This window comes from Mirounga leonina, unplaced genomic scaffold (genome assembly GCF_011800145.1).
Source record: "Mirounga leonina isolate KUSES-001 unplaced genomic scaffold, KU_Mleo_1.0 Mir_93, whole genome shotgun sequence".
NCBI classification, from domain to species: Eukaryota; Metazoa; Chordata; class Mammalia; order Carnivora; family Phocidae; genus Mirounga; species Mirounga leonina.
Genome location: NW_023270854.1, coordinates 15,842,021 through 15,859,010, shown reverse-complemented (window position 1 = coordinate 15,859,010; position 16,990 = coordinate 15,842,021). Strand labels below are relative to the sequence as shown.

Below are 16,990 nucleotides of genomic sequence, written 5' to 3'. Positions count from 1 at the left end.
GGCACCCCTCGGCCTGTGATTTTAATCCACCTTTATGTGCTTCTCTGGTGGAAGCTGCCTTAGGGTGGGATGAGAAAAGGCACCAGGGCTGTGCACTATTTCCTTTGGTTAGTTTTATTTATTTCCTTTAACTTGAGCAACAGTTGCCAACACATTTGAAACCGAAGCGACAACTTTTCATACCGTGTTTAACACTGAGGAGAAGCCAAGCAGAATATATATTGACAGGAGAAATATAAATTCACCCGACAGGCTTTCTAGTTCTTGTGGAAAACGTTCAAGGCACTCCTACTCCTGTCTCTTCAACTTTCCACTTTGAAAAGAAAAGCCCTGGAGTAACAGACACTGGATACTAGGAGTAAGAGTTATGCCCAAGGGTAACACACCCTTTGGTAAGCCAAGGAAAAGAGGAATGAAAGGGGACTTTTTGGTCCCTCCAAATAACCCAACCACGACTGTATTCTCAACTTCGGTACTACTGACATTGGGGGCCGGATACTTCTTCGTTGGCGGGCAGGAAGGAGAGCTGCCTCTGCTTTGTAGGACGTTCAGCAATATCCCTGGCCTTTACCCATTAAGATACTGACAGTGCCCACCATCCATTGTGACAACCAGAAAGGTCTCCAGATATTGCTGAAGGTCCCCACTACACAGCTGAGAACCACTGCACTCCAGTGTCTTCACCCCATCTGAGGTTCCATTCGATGTTTTGGGTCTTCTGCCCTTGTCTTATTGCTAATAATAACCTTCCCTGTCATAAGGCCTAAAGATGAAGATGAAAGGAGAGGATGAGAAAAATCCGGGCTCACCATCTGACCCTACTGCACCTTTGAGGTTCAGGGCTCCCCTTCCTACCACAAAACTGCTGTACCACTTAACCGGCCTCTGTTCCTCATGCTAGGACTGCTCCCTTGTCCCCACCAGGAGGAAAGCCTACTGGTTTTTTAAGGTCCAAGTCAAAAGCAGCTGCCCCATGAGGCCTTTCCTCACCACCTCTTCTTCCTTCACCTTTCTTATGCTTTCTGAACTTATTCTTCTGAAGAACAGTAAAGAAATTAAACTGCATTGTGACCCAGTACAGAGCACTCCACTGATTTTTTTTTTAAGACCTCAGGGTGTTAGAACTCAGGTTATGTTATCCAAGCCCGAAGCTTTATTCAGCTGAGAAGGTACCAGCCTTATTTTAACCACCAGGACTACTCATGCCAAGTCCGTGATAAGAAAATGCTGGAATTTGTGCTATGTGCAAACAGACCTTGAGAGTCTGTCTGGAGGCGCTCAGTGGAGATGGGGGCAAGAGGGACTCTTGCCTTAAGAAGTCACGCTCTTCCTCTCAGCATCGTGTGCGCCCTGGGGTGGTGAGGGAGGGAGGGGCACCTGCTGAGCCGCGGCGGGGCGCCGTCAGCCCTCGTCCCCCAAGGGTGGCCACCGGCAGCCCAATGCCCTCGCACCAACGCCCCGGACCAGGATTCTCCTCAGGCTCACAGAGAAAATGAAGGCGGTTTTACAACATGGTAAAAAATAAATAAATTTGCTAGTTGTAAAGTGGTTATGTGTTTTTATAAAGGAAAAAAGTAAAGCTTGAAGGCGCATACTAACCATTTTTAGACTAAATTCTAACCCTGCATGGCGTTCAATACCTCCACTCAGCACATGGGCGAGTTCTCCCAAGTAAATATCTTTACTAAATGGAAATGTATGCTTTCAGCTTTAAGTTCATGTGAAAAATAAAACATTCTCATGGATGAAAAGGAACTTCAAGGCAACTTTCTAGCTCTTCATTTTAATGCTTACTATTTCTGAACTTGCTTCCATATATAACCAAAACTTGTCTTCTGTGGGGGTGGGTGGGGCGGGGGGAGAGGGCAAACTTGCCCCCAGATTAACGGTTCATGAGGACAAGAACATGCTCTGTTCTTTGATTTGGTTTTTCATTATCCAAACTGCCAATGTCCTTTTCCTAAAGAGCCATGTGACAGCTTCCCCTCAGGATTTATTGCTAGGGGAAAAAAGTTTCTCCCTATAGATAACAGCCAAAATCTCTGCTCCCTCACTGTGCTTCACGGGTCTTGGACTATGGAGTCGAAGTGGAGATCTTTCCACACAAGGGCAATTCTTTGATCCGAAGGCTATGTGACTAGTGCCATGCTCCTCTGGAACTTTTAACCCAAACTCCAGGCCTTCTGCATGTAGCCTGAGAGAATCCACTCAAAAGACAACTTTGATTCAGTCACTTGCCTACTTGAGACCAGCAAAAGTTAGTGGCTTCCTATCACCACAAAGGATCAAAACAACACACATGCCCTGCCCTGACTGTCTCACAAAGATGCCCCGTAGACCATGTCTCTCCTGGCAGTCCAAGTGTGAGCCACATTGTCCGCCTTTCAGCTTCTCCAGCAGGCCACGTTCCCTCCTGCCACGTGGCATTTCAACATGCCGTCCCCTGCACATGGAGTATCCCTACTCACCCTTATCTCCTAAATGTTACCTCCTCCAGGAAGCCTTCTCGGATGCCTACTCCGCTCCCAAGCTACCCAGGTCTTTCTCATCAACACGCTCACCCCCCACAGCAGTAACTTCACATTTACTCCATGATTATTTGGTTATTATTTGCCCCTAGCCTTCTGATGCCACAACCAGATGCCACAGCAACCATGTCGAGAACAAGGATCGTGCTGGGTTTTACTGCTACCAAGCCCCCAACACCAAGGTCAGAGCCTGACACATCACAGCAGCTCAGGAAGGACCCGTGGGCGAGTGAACTCTGAATCAAATCCATTACAATTTGCAGAGCGCCCCTCTCCGGCACCTCAAATTCTAGCTTCTCCTCTCAGAGGTAGAAATGTAGCAAAACGTCGTACATTGTTAAGTCTCAGCAAAACAACTTTTTTTTTTAAGCAGTCACAAGCCCACGTGGAGGTAAAACTGTAGACATTGAAGACACCTGGCACGCCGGACTCCATGCCTCGTTGTGCAGGTCATGCTGCTCCCTTTTTGTTCAGTCTGTACCAACAGCTTACTCCACATGTGCAGGCACGGACACTCTCCGAAAACCAAGGCAGTGGAGCCGCTTAGTAAGACCAGCATGTACTATTGAATTCCATCTTTTAATTGCATACCTGTACTTCAACTACTACTTTCTAAGTCCACTGGAGTGTCTTCACACGTGTAAATTTTTTATTTTAAATAAAAATTTTAACAAACTTGATTTTAAGGGTGTGAGATTGAGTGTGTGAGATTTGAAGTGTGAAATAAAATTTTAGGTAGAAGTAGTAAACTTTGGGTCTTGAAAATATTTGCTACAAAACTGATACCCAAAATGGAAGACATTCTGTCTCTCAATATTGACCTTTTAAGTAATAATTTGACTTAAAATTTGATGTGTTTTATATCTAAAAGTGGCACACAAAAACTAATTTCATGGAAAAGGAAGTGCTCAATTTAACTTTGGGGTAATGTCCTAATTCAGTCCTAAGAGGTTGCTCATCTGCTCTGAGTCCAATAAAGAATGAGGAGGTTTAAAAAGAAAAGTCACTTGATAACCATCGGTAAGAGGGAGGGAGCTCTGAATTACTTTGTTCCTTTCATTTCAAACGCACAAGGAGGCTAGAAAGCACATAAATATTTGGGCGGTGGGGGAATCCAATCTACATAGGCACACTTGAAAACAAAAATCTCCATGCCTGGAAAGAGAACAAGCAGTGGTGAGTGGCTGAAACCCTCTGGTCTCTGCGAAGTGGTCCCCACTGGTACAAGGAAATGCAGCCCAACAGCCCTCACGAGCATGATTTGGGGGAAACCAGAACCAAGTTCCCTGGGAAGACAGTGGAACTAGGATCAGGCTGCCATCAGGCCTAAGATGCTTCTGCACCAGCTCCTAGACACGTTCAGAAACATAATGCTCTCTGATGGTCAAGGAGGAAAGAGCATCAGCCATGTGAAAGAGAGCTTGCTAGACCTGCAAGTGAGCACAGCATCCAGAATGGTCACTTTGAATGACAAACCCCACACTTCAGTTTGAGACCCCTCCGTTGCTTCGCAACCTTAGCGGACAGACGGAGACACTCATGGAAGCACAGAGCTTAGCAGGAAACTCAGTAACACACACGTGGCAGACCCACAACTGGGAAAATTCAGCTGATAAAACCTGATGAAAAAGAAATAGGGAAGCAGCCTAAAAATTACTTCAAAAAATATTCTTTAAAGAGAAGGAGGGGCACCTGAGTGGCTCAGCTCATGATCTCAGGGTCCTGGATCGAGCCCCATGTCAGGTTCCTGCTCAGTGGGGAGCCTGCCTCTCCCTCTGCCCCTCCCCCACAAGCTTGTGCCCCCCCCCACCTCAAATAAGTAAAATCTTTTTTCCTAAAGATTTTATTTATTCATTTGAGACACAGAGATACAGACAGAGAGCGAGCATGAGCAGGGGGAGAGTCAGAAGGAGAAGCAGGCTCCCCGCTGAGCCAGGAGCCCGAACGAACATGGGGCTCAATCCCAGGACCCTGGGATCATGACCTGAGACGAAGGCAGACGTTTAACTGTCTGAGCCACCCAGGCACCCCTCAAATAAGTAAAATCTTAAAAAAAAAAAAATAAAGAGAAGAAGGAATAGCAAATTTCCAATGAGTCTGGAGATTAGGGGGGAAAATAGGGTAGGAGACCAAGCCAAGTGCAAACCATGAACATTAAAATCTTAAAAAAAAAAATTTCATCAAATAAAAACTGCTGAATTTGAACAAAGAATTGAGAACAGCTTCACTGGCAGATTCTACCAAATATGGACTGAATAATTCCAATTTTATAAACTCTTAAAGAGACAAGATGATATACTTCCCAATTCACTTTATAAACCTTAAAGCCCAATTTAAAAAAATATGAGAAAGGATGATTTCAATCATGAACATCAATGTGAAAATCCCAAACAAAATATTAGCATTCTTAACCTAGCAACAAATACAAAATAATGCATTATGACCAGTTTGGGTTTATTTCAGGAAAAGGAGTTTGTCTTAACACTGATAAAAATATAGTTTGCCACATAAAGAAGAAAAATCATATCACCACCACAGTGGATGCCAAAAAAGCAATTGCTAGGATTCAACACTCATATATGATAAAAACCTTTCAGCAAACTAGGAATTGAAAAGAATTGCTTTTACTAATCTGATTTAGTCAGGACAGGGTATGCTATAGTAACAAGCCCAAAATTTTCAATACCATAACATATAAAAGTATTATAGAAGTCTGTAGGCAACATCTCAAGGTAGCTCTCTTCCAGGTGAGATTTATGAACAAAAAAATGAAGATTCAAAAAAACCTTTTATTAATCATTGATAAGATTACAAAACAAAATCCAAAGAGCCTTCACATAAATTTCTAGCATAGGAATTTATTAAGTTTGCTGGATACCAGTTTATAATTGAAACCAATTTTACTTTTTATAAAGAGATCACAAATGAAAATATTTTAAAGAGATACCATTTGACTAGCATTAAAATGTCAAGTGCTTGCAATAAATTAAAGAATTCTACAAATACAAATCTTTGAGATACATTTAAGAAGGCCAAAGGAAATAGACTCATGAACTGGAAGACTTATAAAGACATCAGTTCTCAAGTTCATCTATAGATTTAATGAAATCCTAATAGATTTTTTTTTGGTGGAATTTGACACTGGTTCTAAAATTTACATAGAATCCCAAAGGGCCAATAAGAGCCAAGATTAACTTTTGAGGTGTGCCATATATAGTAAATTCTGTAATTTGCATTAATCTATGTATACAGCCTGATTATTTTCTATATAGGAGGAGCTCATGTAACTACCACTCACATTAAGATGTAAATATTTCCAGCATCACTAAGTTTCCCTCATGCCCTTTCCAGGTTATAATCCCCCATATTAAGAGGCAACCACTATTCTGGCTTCTAGCACTCCCGATTAGCTCTGTCTAATCTTGCTCACATAATTGGAACCAAACAGAATGTTCCCTTTTTAACTGGTTTAAAACATGTGAAGAACCACAGGCACTTACTCTATCAGATAGCAAGAAGTACTCCTCTGCTCAGTTCTGGTGTGCACTTCTTGCTAAGATCCCACAGAACATGGAACCTCTCATGATGGGGGTAGCAATGGCAGCAGGCGGCTTCTTAGCACCAAGCTCCTGAGGTGCTAAGCAATCAGCAGTGCCCAACATCCATTAGCTTCCTGCAGCATCCCTTCAAGCAGATGCGCAGTGAAGGCCACCTGCGAGGCGCCTCAGAAATGCCTGACACCTCAGAAGACTCTGCAGCAGAGTGTTGCTGGCAAGGAACCTCTCCACGAATGGCTTCCGCACCACCTCCTTGGGTAGTTTGGCAGTGATTTTCAAAGTATGGTGCGTCCTGATAGAGGACTTCCGCCAGCATCCCAGAGGGAGTATTGCCAGCAAGTTCCATTTGCCCAGGATCTTAGCGATTTCTGCCACTATATACAGCAATGCCCTTTTCATCAAGGTCTGGGTCTCCCCATAGAGGAGCCCTGGAGATTGGGGGGGGGAGGGGCTCTCTTCCATGGGCTTTAACTCAGCCTTAGAGGTAGTAGCTACTCCCTCTATTGTCAATTCACAAACCTATATGAAAGGTCTAATTTCCCAGAAGAGTACAGTTCATCAATATGGACCACCGTACTGATAGAAAGTTTAAATAGACCGATTTCATGTAAGAAAGTAAGTTACCCCTCACAAAATGGTTTTACTGAGGTTTTTTACTAAACCATTAAAGACCAGATAGGTCCAATGTTAAATAGCCCATGACTGCTAGCACCAAAAAAAGTATTACAACCAACATCACATCTCATTAAAAAAATAATGGACCACAACCGTTTTTAAGAAATCCCAACTGGGATATACTCAAGCAATGCATGTTAGGTTCAATAGTAGAAAATGCATCAACACACACATCTTATTAACAGATCTAGGAAAACCATAAAATTATTTCAATAGCACTAAAAAAAGAAGTTGACAAACTTCAATGCCCATTGTTTTAAGCACACACACACTCAAGAAAATAGTAATCGTGGATATATAACCTTAGTCCTAAAATCAGCACCTTATTTTTAACAACTTACTCAACTTTCTAAATGGAAAGGTGAATATTAGAGGCATTTCCACTATGGTCAGAAACAAAATACAGACGCTACCTTCACTATTTAACATTAGCATTATTCTATTCAGCCAACTCAGACAAATCAATTAGAGGTATAAAAATTGGAAAATAAAACTACCCCTATGTGCAGATGACAGGATAGTATACCTAGAAAAAATTAAACAATTTTAAAGATCTCCATAATAAAAAAATTTAGTAAGATGGCATATGACCTAGCAACATAGGAGGTAAAATGCTTGGGAATCAGAATAAGAAATTTGCAAAGCCTATATAAAGAATATTTTTAAACACTCTTGGAAGATAAATACTCTAGAATAAAAAGACACCCCTTGTCCTCAGATAGGATGACTCAACATCATAAATCTGTCAGTTCTCCCTAAATTCTAATAAAATTACCAACTTCAATAAAAATATCAAACTTTTTGGTTTTTATGGAACTAGACAAGAGGGTACTAGAGTTCATATGGAAAGACAAACATGCAAGAATAGTTAAGAAAACACTAAAAAAGAAAAGCTAGAGCCAGGGAAAAAATGAGGCATCTGGAATCACTGGGATAAAGATGCACTTAATAAATTGTGCTAGGACAACTAGATAGCCATTTACAAAAAGAATCAGATCCAGACCTCAATCCACGCATGAGAATCAATTTCAAATGAATCTTGATGTAAATGCAAGAACTGAAACAAAAGTGCTAGAAGAAAACATGGGGGTGGGGCACCTGCATGGCTCAGGCTGGTTAAGGTGGTCATGATCTCAGGGTCCTGGAATCAGTCAAGCACCATGTCAGGCTCCCTGCTCAGTGGGGAGTCTGCTTCTCCTTCTCCCTCCACCCCTCCCTTAATTGTACACACATACTCTCATGCTCTCTCAAAATCTTAAAAGAAAAAAAAAAAATAGGGGAAATGCCTCTATAAAGTGAGAGCAAAAAGCAGCTAATTAGAAGCAAATTCCACATGCAATTTTTAGAAAACTGATAAATTTGACTATGTAAAAATAAAAAACCTTTGCGTCATGAAATATACCGTAAGTCAAATGACAAACTGGCAGAAAATGCTTGTAATGCATGCCACAACTAAAAGGCTGATATATTTTAATATACATTTTTATATATTACATGTAATTGCATATTAGATCTATTTTTGCGTGTGTGTGTGTATATATATATATTTTTTTTAAATGAGGGATGAGGCAAAACCCCAACAGAAATATATAGTTAAGATCTAAAAATGGGTGTTTAAATGTATAAAAAGATGTCCAGGTTTACCCATAAGAAAAGAAATTTAAAATTACACTAAGATACCATCTTTTACCTGTTAGATTAGCAAAAATTAAAGAGCTTGAAAATAATGTTGGCAAAGTGTGGAGAAACAGGTGTACTCAGAAAGTGCTGGTGGGGAGGCAAGCTGGTCCACACCTCATGGAGTGGAATCTGGTAATACTTAAAATAGCAGATAAAAACCTACAAATGCATTTACTGCTTGACCTTAGCAATCTCAGTTTTAGGAATCTGAGTCTCAAAGTGAAAATACATGTGCACAAGTCTATTATTCATTGCGGGATGATGTGTTAACTACAATAATGGGGAAAGTACCCACATAAAAGACATGCTGAATAAACTATGGTATATCCACATCATGGAATATTCTGCAGCTGAAGAAAAATAAAATGAAGATCCCTATAAACTGATATGGAGGGAGACCTCCACAAAATATTGCTAAGTGAAGAAAGTCAAGTGCTTAAGAACATATATAGTATGCCAACTTTAGTACAAAAAGGGAATGATACTATGTATTTTTATATATATGCATCTATTTTTGCTAACAAACATAGGATAAATGAATGAGATTATTGGGTAAAAACGGAGCCCATGGATTAGTGGAGGGAATGGTGCTTCTGATTATTCTCTCTTGTGTAGCTTTGCCTTCTGGAATCATGTTAATGTTTCATATCCTCAAAACCTGCCTCAGTAAGGATGAGGGCTCAGTCCAGCAAAATCCAGACCATGGAAAACTCTACAGACCAAAGGGCCCAGGATCTTCAACAAATAAGTGTAATGAAAAGAAATTTTAAGATTTTAAAAGATACTTGAATTAAAAATAGGCAAACCAAAACCAGGCATTCAGGGATGCACAGATGGGCCACGGAACTATAGAGAAATTCAAGGAAGCGTTGGGATAGTGGCTATTTTTGGAGGGAAGGAAGGCTTACATTTCAGAACATGGTCCGGGGATCGACTGCTAACTGGCTATTTTCTGACCCAGATGGTGACTACAAAGATGTCTGCCTTCTATCAAGCTGCACAGTTGTTTTGAGTGCTCATCTATATTTCTGTATTTTATGATACAAAACTTTTTGAGAAGAGACTAAATGGCCATTTCTCAATGATCTGTGTCATGCTCATCTGAAGACATTCTCACATCTTTAGCAATTATCTACCTGAGTCAGTACAATTCTGTAACATTCCTTCCATTAGATGCTGCATGATCAGAGAACATATTCTAATTTTCAGATTAGCTTAAGAAAAACATAAGAGACTAAATATTGCCAACGGTAACTTTGGTAATGCATTCCAGTACCAAAAGTAAATGCTAAATTGTGTTTGTTCTATCAGCTGTTTTGGAGTATCTGCACTGCTATCCTCCCTCATAGCATAGACAATAAAAAAATGAAAACTCAATTCACTTGCTTAAGAAAAAGTAGAAGAGGCCTAGTGTTATTACATAAGACAAGGTCTGAAATTCTGTGAACTTGCTGGACACGTTTATAAGCTTTATAATCCTGGCTGCAGGCAGTCTTGGCATGAGTATTCCCAAGATTCTTGATTTATGCTGATGTTTGAACTTCTAAAACATTTTGTGGATCAGATGGATAGTTCTATTTTTAATTTTTTGAGGGCCTTCCATAGTGGCTGTACCCATTTATAATTCCACCAACAGGGCATAGAGTTCCCTTTTCTCCATATTCTGGCCAGCATTTGTTACCTCTTATCTTTCTGATGATGGCAATTCTAACAGGCATGAGGTGATAACTCACTGTGGTTTTAATTTGTACTTCCCTAATGACTAGTGATGCTGAGTCTCTTTTCATGCACCATATGATCGGGCAATTCCACTTTGGGGAATATATCCAAAGGAACAAAAACACTAACTTGAAAAATATCTTCAGCCCCATGTTCATTACAACATTATTTACAACAGGCAAGACAGGTAATCAAGCTAAGTGTCCATCAATGGATGAATGGATAAAGAAGTTGTGATAGGTGTATACACACACACAGGATTATTATTCAGCCATAAAAAGGAGGAAATCCTACCATTTGTGACCCTAAAGGCACAACGCTAAGTGAAATAAATCACAGAAAGACAAATACCTCATGATCTCACATATATGCGAAATCTTAGAGATACCTCACAGAAAAATCAGACATGGTTACCAGAGACGGAGGGAGAGCAGAGGGGCAACTGGAGGAAGGTGGTCAAAAGGCAAAAATTTCCAGTTTTAAGAAACATAACTTCCAGTCCTAAGACATTTATATAATGTACAACATGACTATAGCTAACACTGCTGTGTGATATACAGGAAAGTTGTTAAGGAGTTGATCTTAAGTTATCATGAGAAAAAAATTTACTAGATCTATAGGAGACTAACAGATGTTAGCTAAACCTATGAGATAATGTCACAGTATATGTAAAATCAAACCATCATGCATGCTTTAAACTTATGCAGTGATGTATTCAATTATTTCTCACAACTAGAAAACATTGGGGGGACGGGGGGAGCGAGTTAAAGGAGCACGAAGTTTCAGGTGGGGAAGACAGAATAAGTACTGACGATGGATGATGGTGGTGGTGGTTGCACAACAGTGTGAATGTATTTAATGTTACTGAACTGTCCACTTAAAAATGGTTAAGATGGTAAATTTTAGGTTATGTGTATTTTTCCACAATTTTTCTTAAGAAGCAAAAGACATGCGGGGCGCCTGGGTGGCTCAGTTGTTAAGTGTCTGCCTTCGGCTCGGGTCGTGATCCCGGGGTCCTGGGATCGAGCCCTGCGTCGGGCTCCCTGCTCGGCGGGAAGCCTGCTTCTCCCTCTCCCCCTGCTTATGTTCCCTCTCTCGCTGTGTCTCTGTCAAATAAATAAAATCTTAAAAAAAAAAAAAAAAAAAAAGCAAAAGACATGCAGGCTACTCTTGAGCAAAACAAAATTCTTGTGTAAAGTTAACTTGTTTAGAAAGTCTAAATTTTTCTCAAAGGGGAACAGACCTTCAAGTTGATTTGCAAAGGCTTTTGCTGAAAGGATGTACTCCTCTCCACGGAAACATCGCTACAGCATAAGTTCCCCAAAACATAAGCTACACCCATCTACCCATACAATGATTCAGCTACGGAGAGTAGGCACAATATTCACAATACTTTAGTATGATTGGACAAGAGAAAGATTTCCATTTACTACCAAGAAAATAAAACGAAATATTTCCACATCAATATTCTCTCTCCGACTTTGGGATGTTGCTACAAGAGGAGATCATAGGACAGTGAAACTGGGGTAACTATCTGGGTCAACATGGATACAGCCCCTAATGTTAAGTGAAAAAAAAGTCATATTTATTTGAAACTTAACATGAAAAATAATACATCACTTCAGGGATATATACATAAGTAATCAAAGTATAAGGAATATGTGGAATAATACTAAGTCCAGGATCGTGGCTCAGTGTGGCTGGAATAGGGAGCTGAAATCAGGGAGGGAGGGGGGACTAATGGGTATGTTCACTACTGATATATTTCTTATCTTAACCTGAGTGTTAGAGGGCCTTTACTGTAGGTTTTATACTTTCTGTACACATATTTAGAGCGGGAGGAAGGGGCAGAGGGAGAGAACAGAGCCTGACCTAGGGCTCCATCCTACAACCCTGAGATCATGACCTGAGCCGAAACCAAGAGTCAGAAGCTTAACGGACTGAGCCACCCAGGCGCCCCAGACAAGCGCTATTTTTACTGCCTCCATAGTTTTAGCATCTTCCAGAATGTCAGAAAGTTGGAATCATAGTATGTAGCATTTTCAGATTGGCTTCTTTCACTTACTAATATACATTTAAGGTTTCTCGATGTTTTTTCATGGCTTGATAGTTCATTTCTTTTTAGCACTGAGCAATATTCCATTGTCTGGATCTATCAGTTTATTTACCCGTTCACCGAAGAACATCTTGGCTGCTTCCAAGTTTAGGCAACTATGAATGAAGCTTCTATAAACATCTGCAAGTTTTTTTTCTTCTTCTTCTCCCCCCATCCCCCAAGTCCTTTGGGTAAAGGCCAGGGCGCATGATTGCTGAATCTCACAGTAAGAGTTATGTTTAATTTTGTAAGAAACTACCAAACTGTCCTCCAAAGTAGCTATGCCATTTTGCCTTCCCCCAGCAACGACGGAGCGCTCCTGGTACCCCCAACCACTGCCAGCATTTGGTGCAGTCGCTATGATGGATTAGGGCCATTCTAATAGGTGCGTAGTGGTAGCTTGTTCTTTTAATATCTTTTTTCCTTTCCTCAGTTACCTCATCTGAAAAATGGAAACAATTGTAGAACTAACCTTGTCGTGTCATTATGAGGATTAACTATAACAAAGCAAGAAAAATCGCTTAGCACTGAGCCTGCTCATTGTAAATGCTCACGTTTTATACTTTTATCACCACCTGAGTTCCTCCAGAAACTAGGGTAAGTTCCCTTGACCGAAAGTATCTTTCCCCCTCTCATGCCTGTATTGCCTTAAATTCCTACCACTGGTGACTACTCTTAGCTCTCAAATTTTATAGCATTAAAAAATAGTTTGAAAAGCAAATGTGTATATAAATATAGTGTAAAACAATTCAGTTTCCCAACAGTATCAGTTCTTTGGCAGAGAGAACAAATGTACTGGAAAAGGTGCAGGACTAATACATGTTAATTCCAAGATGAAGGCATTTAGGTCTTATCAGTGGGATCCCACGGGGGCACCCTTCCCCACAGGCTACCCACCCCAAAGGCTCTGCCACCTTCAAGAAATGAAGTGAATAAAAAGTGAAATTGAGGTGTAAATATAATTGTTATAGATTTCCTAGAAGTGTTACCCATTAAAACCTACATAATTAAAAAATGTCTACATGGAAATGGTCGTGCCTAATTCTGTAACAAATCCCCATGTGTTTGTTTTTTTACATAAATGGCAAAAGAATAGGGTAAATGAATGCTGAATATAATGGCTGTTTGTCCTATACCTTTCCATTTCCATAAGGGAAGTGAAGTCTTGTTCTCAAAAGTACAACTTCAAACGTTTCAGTGGTTTACATTAGAGGAGGAGGAGTGGGAGGGAAAGAAGCCCAGGCAGAAGGTCCAAACTCAGGATCCATGATCCTGACTCTAGGGCAGTGGAGAGCAGATCAGGATGGCAGAAGACTTTTTAAAAGAATTTCTCCAAGTAATTGTTTTCCTCATTTAAACAGTAAAAATTAGGTATACATGGAAATGTTTACGGGAGCTGACCCTTTTTGAAATGTTTGTTTCAATATCTGCATCATTTTCAAGAGTCTTAGCTAATATTTCAGAAACATGCTAGATCTAAGTTGACAGGAAATCACTCTTGGCTGTAATATATGACAAAAGGAAAGAAAGCTCTAATAAGCAGCAAACAATTTGTTTTTACAACAGAAGCTAAACTCCTGTATCTGATGGCCCCTGAGCCCGGATTCTCACAGTTGACAGGTGGAGAGCTCACACCGCATCTCTAGTTTTATACTATTGAGACAACAGTGGTTCACAGAAGACTTGTTCATCTGTTCGGTCATATATGCTGGAAATTTGAGTGGGAGCCAACCATCAATAGAAGCAGTGCTGTTCGTTTGGTTAAAACGGGACTTCTCTGGAAACAAAGCCATGGGTTTGACATTTAAGGAGACCACCTAGTCTCAGGTGGGTAAAACCTCTTCCATAGCAAAAGGACACAACATCCCGTAAAGCTTAGAAACGTAAGCCACAAAAGAGCATGTGGTTGCCACGATGCAAATAGGTCAACGCGGCAAGAAATGTTCTGGATATGCTAATCATCTTCAAAAAGGAACAGCAGTACATTTTATCCAATTATTAAAGGCTTTAGAGTTCATTTACTGTCTCTAGTTGGCCATGGTGCTAGGAATAAAGTAACAGTACAGCCAGTGGTTATGAGCTTGGGCTCTGGAGTCAGACTGGTGGATTTAAACCTCAGACCTCTCACTGGCTGTGTAAACAGAGACAAGTTACATAATCCCACAGCATTTCCTCACCTGGAAACTCAGGATCATCAAAGTGCCTATCTCATGAGATTGTTAAGATGAGAGGAGATAATCCATATAGTATAGCAGGGCACATAAGAAGTGTTCAATTAATATTAACTACCATTCAATGTAATGTGGAGTCAGAAAAGGAACAGGTGCAGAAGCATAAGGCTTCAGGAGGAAAGAGGCATTTTCTGGAGCATTCATGGAGGAAAACATTTATATATATACTATGCTATGTGACCCTTACAGCAAATCCATGAGGTCTTATTACTATCTGTTTATAGACAAGAGAATTGATCTTCAGAGACAAAGTGTGGTTCCCAATGTCCCACAACTAGTAAGTTGAGGAGTGGGGATATGAACCCAAGTCTGACTTCCAAGTCCATAATATTTCCATTAATGCTGTTTTTCATTAAGAAATGTCCAGAAGGGCACAGATATAGAAACCGAGAAGGGACTTTATGAGCCTCGCTAGTCCATCTCCATCTCTGCATGGATTTCATTCAAGCACCTTAGAAATAACCTATCCACACTTTTCTTCAAGATTGTTGAAAAGGAACCCATTTTGGAACCTCTCGAGGAACCCAACTTGGAACCCTGTAGTCTGAATGTGACGGGAACAGAGAAAGAAGTGAAAGAAGAAAGTGGAGAAAGGGAAGATAAAGGCAGGATGGAAACAGAGATTAGGGACCCCGGTGGGCACACATGGTGCTGCTCGCCCAGTACCCACGCCCCCGTCTCCCAGTAACACCATCATCAAGTAGGGGTCAGTGAAGACCAACAGAAACCACACTAGCTAGTCTCAGCAGAAAGGGATTAAATGCCGGGTATTAAGTGATTTACAAAGCCTGGAGTAGTAGGCTCTAGGTCAAGCAGTCGGAAAAAGCCCCCCATCCCACAGAATGACATTGCCTCTGCTGTGATAGTCACCCACCACTGTGGGACGCCACCAGATCCTGAACATGCCCAATCACATTGCCACGGACACGGTCCAAGCCAGCCAAGTAGCTGCTTATTTATCTGTTAACCCAGGTCTGAACCACTTCGCTTGAGTACCAGTGACTGGCAAGACTTAATTCCCAGCCAGAATCCCAGGCGCAAACAATGAAGGAATGCAGTTTCTAGGTTTCCCCCCTCTGAAGCGTGAAGGCATACTGGGTGGTGGCTGGAAGGGCTGCTGAGGTAACCTCCCCGCAGTACCACCTCTGCGCCCCAGTTCTCTCTGCACAACCACTCTTCCCATGGTTTATCCACGGGGCTGAGGTAGGGATGGCTCCGCCCCCAGCCAAGGATAATGTAATCCAGACCTGGCCAAGCAGAGTCCTGCATTCCCCTGGCCTCAGGGATGGGTTCTCTGGTGGGCATACGACCCGAGCCAGGAGGGAGGCTCAATTCCATGGTTTTCTTGAATCCACTGAGAAACAATACCTCCTTCTGACAGATCTAAAGCTGCAAGGAGGTGAGCCTGACTTTTCTAGAGGCCGTTGCACCATCCCACGGCAAAATGTGCCTGAGAAAGCAGCAGATGCAGACGTGAGCAGAAATCAAAGATGGAGACACTCAAAGCCGGTGTCACGGACTCTTTGTTAACCAGTCTATTCTCCTTTAAGTTCTAGGACTTCCTCCTGCAACCAGTGCCGAGTCATACAGAGGATGGGAGGATGCAAGAAGGGAAGAGATGAGAAAGAGGGGAGGACAGATGAGGGCTTGTGGGGGGGGGGGGTGAAAGAGGATTTAGAAGTTTTATTATGAAGGTTTATAAATTATACTACCTGCCAGGCACCATGCTGGATGCTATTCACGCCATTATCTCATTTAGAACTAAATTAGGGGCTGACGTATTTAGTAAGTACTTGAGAAAACATGCACTTCGGGACCCAGCGGCATCTAAAATTAAGATAATTACATCATACCTGGAGAGGACAGGAGCAGCGCTCAATTATATAATGACTAAAATGGAAATAACTGTTCTGTTTATTCTGTTGCAGTTCATTTACTTAATTTTCGTCACTACAGTATAGTGAACAGAGTGAACTAAATGTAGTTCATTTTATTTTTAAAGATTTTATTTATTTGAGAGAGAGAGAGAATGAGAGACAGAGAGCATGAGAGGGAGGAGGGTCAGAGGGAGAAGCAGACTCCCCGCTGAGCAGGGAGCCCGATGTGGGACTCGATCCCGGGACTCCAGGATCATGACCTGAGCCGAAGGCAGTCGCTTAACCAACTGAGCCACCCAGGCGCCCTAAATGTAGTTTATTCACGGAAGTCAGACGTTACCCCTGGGCACTACCAAATTGTCGCATTACCATGACAATATGCCTTCGGGCACGGTGGCTACAAGCACAAAAGATGGAGTTAGATCTGGGTTCCAATGTCAGTTACATCTCTTCCTAAGACCCGAGTAGGTTACGCTCTATGCCTTAACGTTTTTCATCCGTACCACTGGGGTATTCCTTCCCGCCTGCAAAATCACCATAAGGAACACACCTAGTCTGTGATCTACAGACAGATGCAGAGACATGAAAGGCTTCCAGATGGAATAAGGCATTTCTAGAAAATGGGAAC

At 41.5% G+C, this 16,990-nt stretch overlaps 1 protein-coding gene across 1 annotated transcript in view; it reads right to left on the bottom strand.

The window, feature by feature from the left end:
• Window positions 1–16,990, bottom strand: part of CCBE1 (collagen and calcium binding EGF domains 1) — a 223,382-nt gene that overhangs the window by 125,833 nt on the left and 80,559 nt on the right. The window lies entirely within an intron of this gene.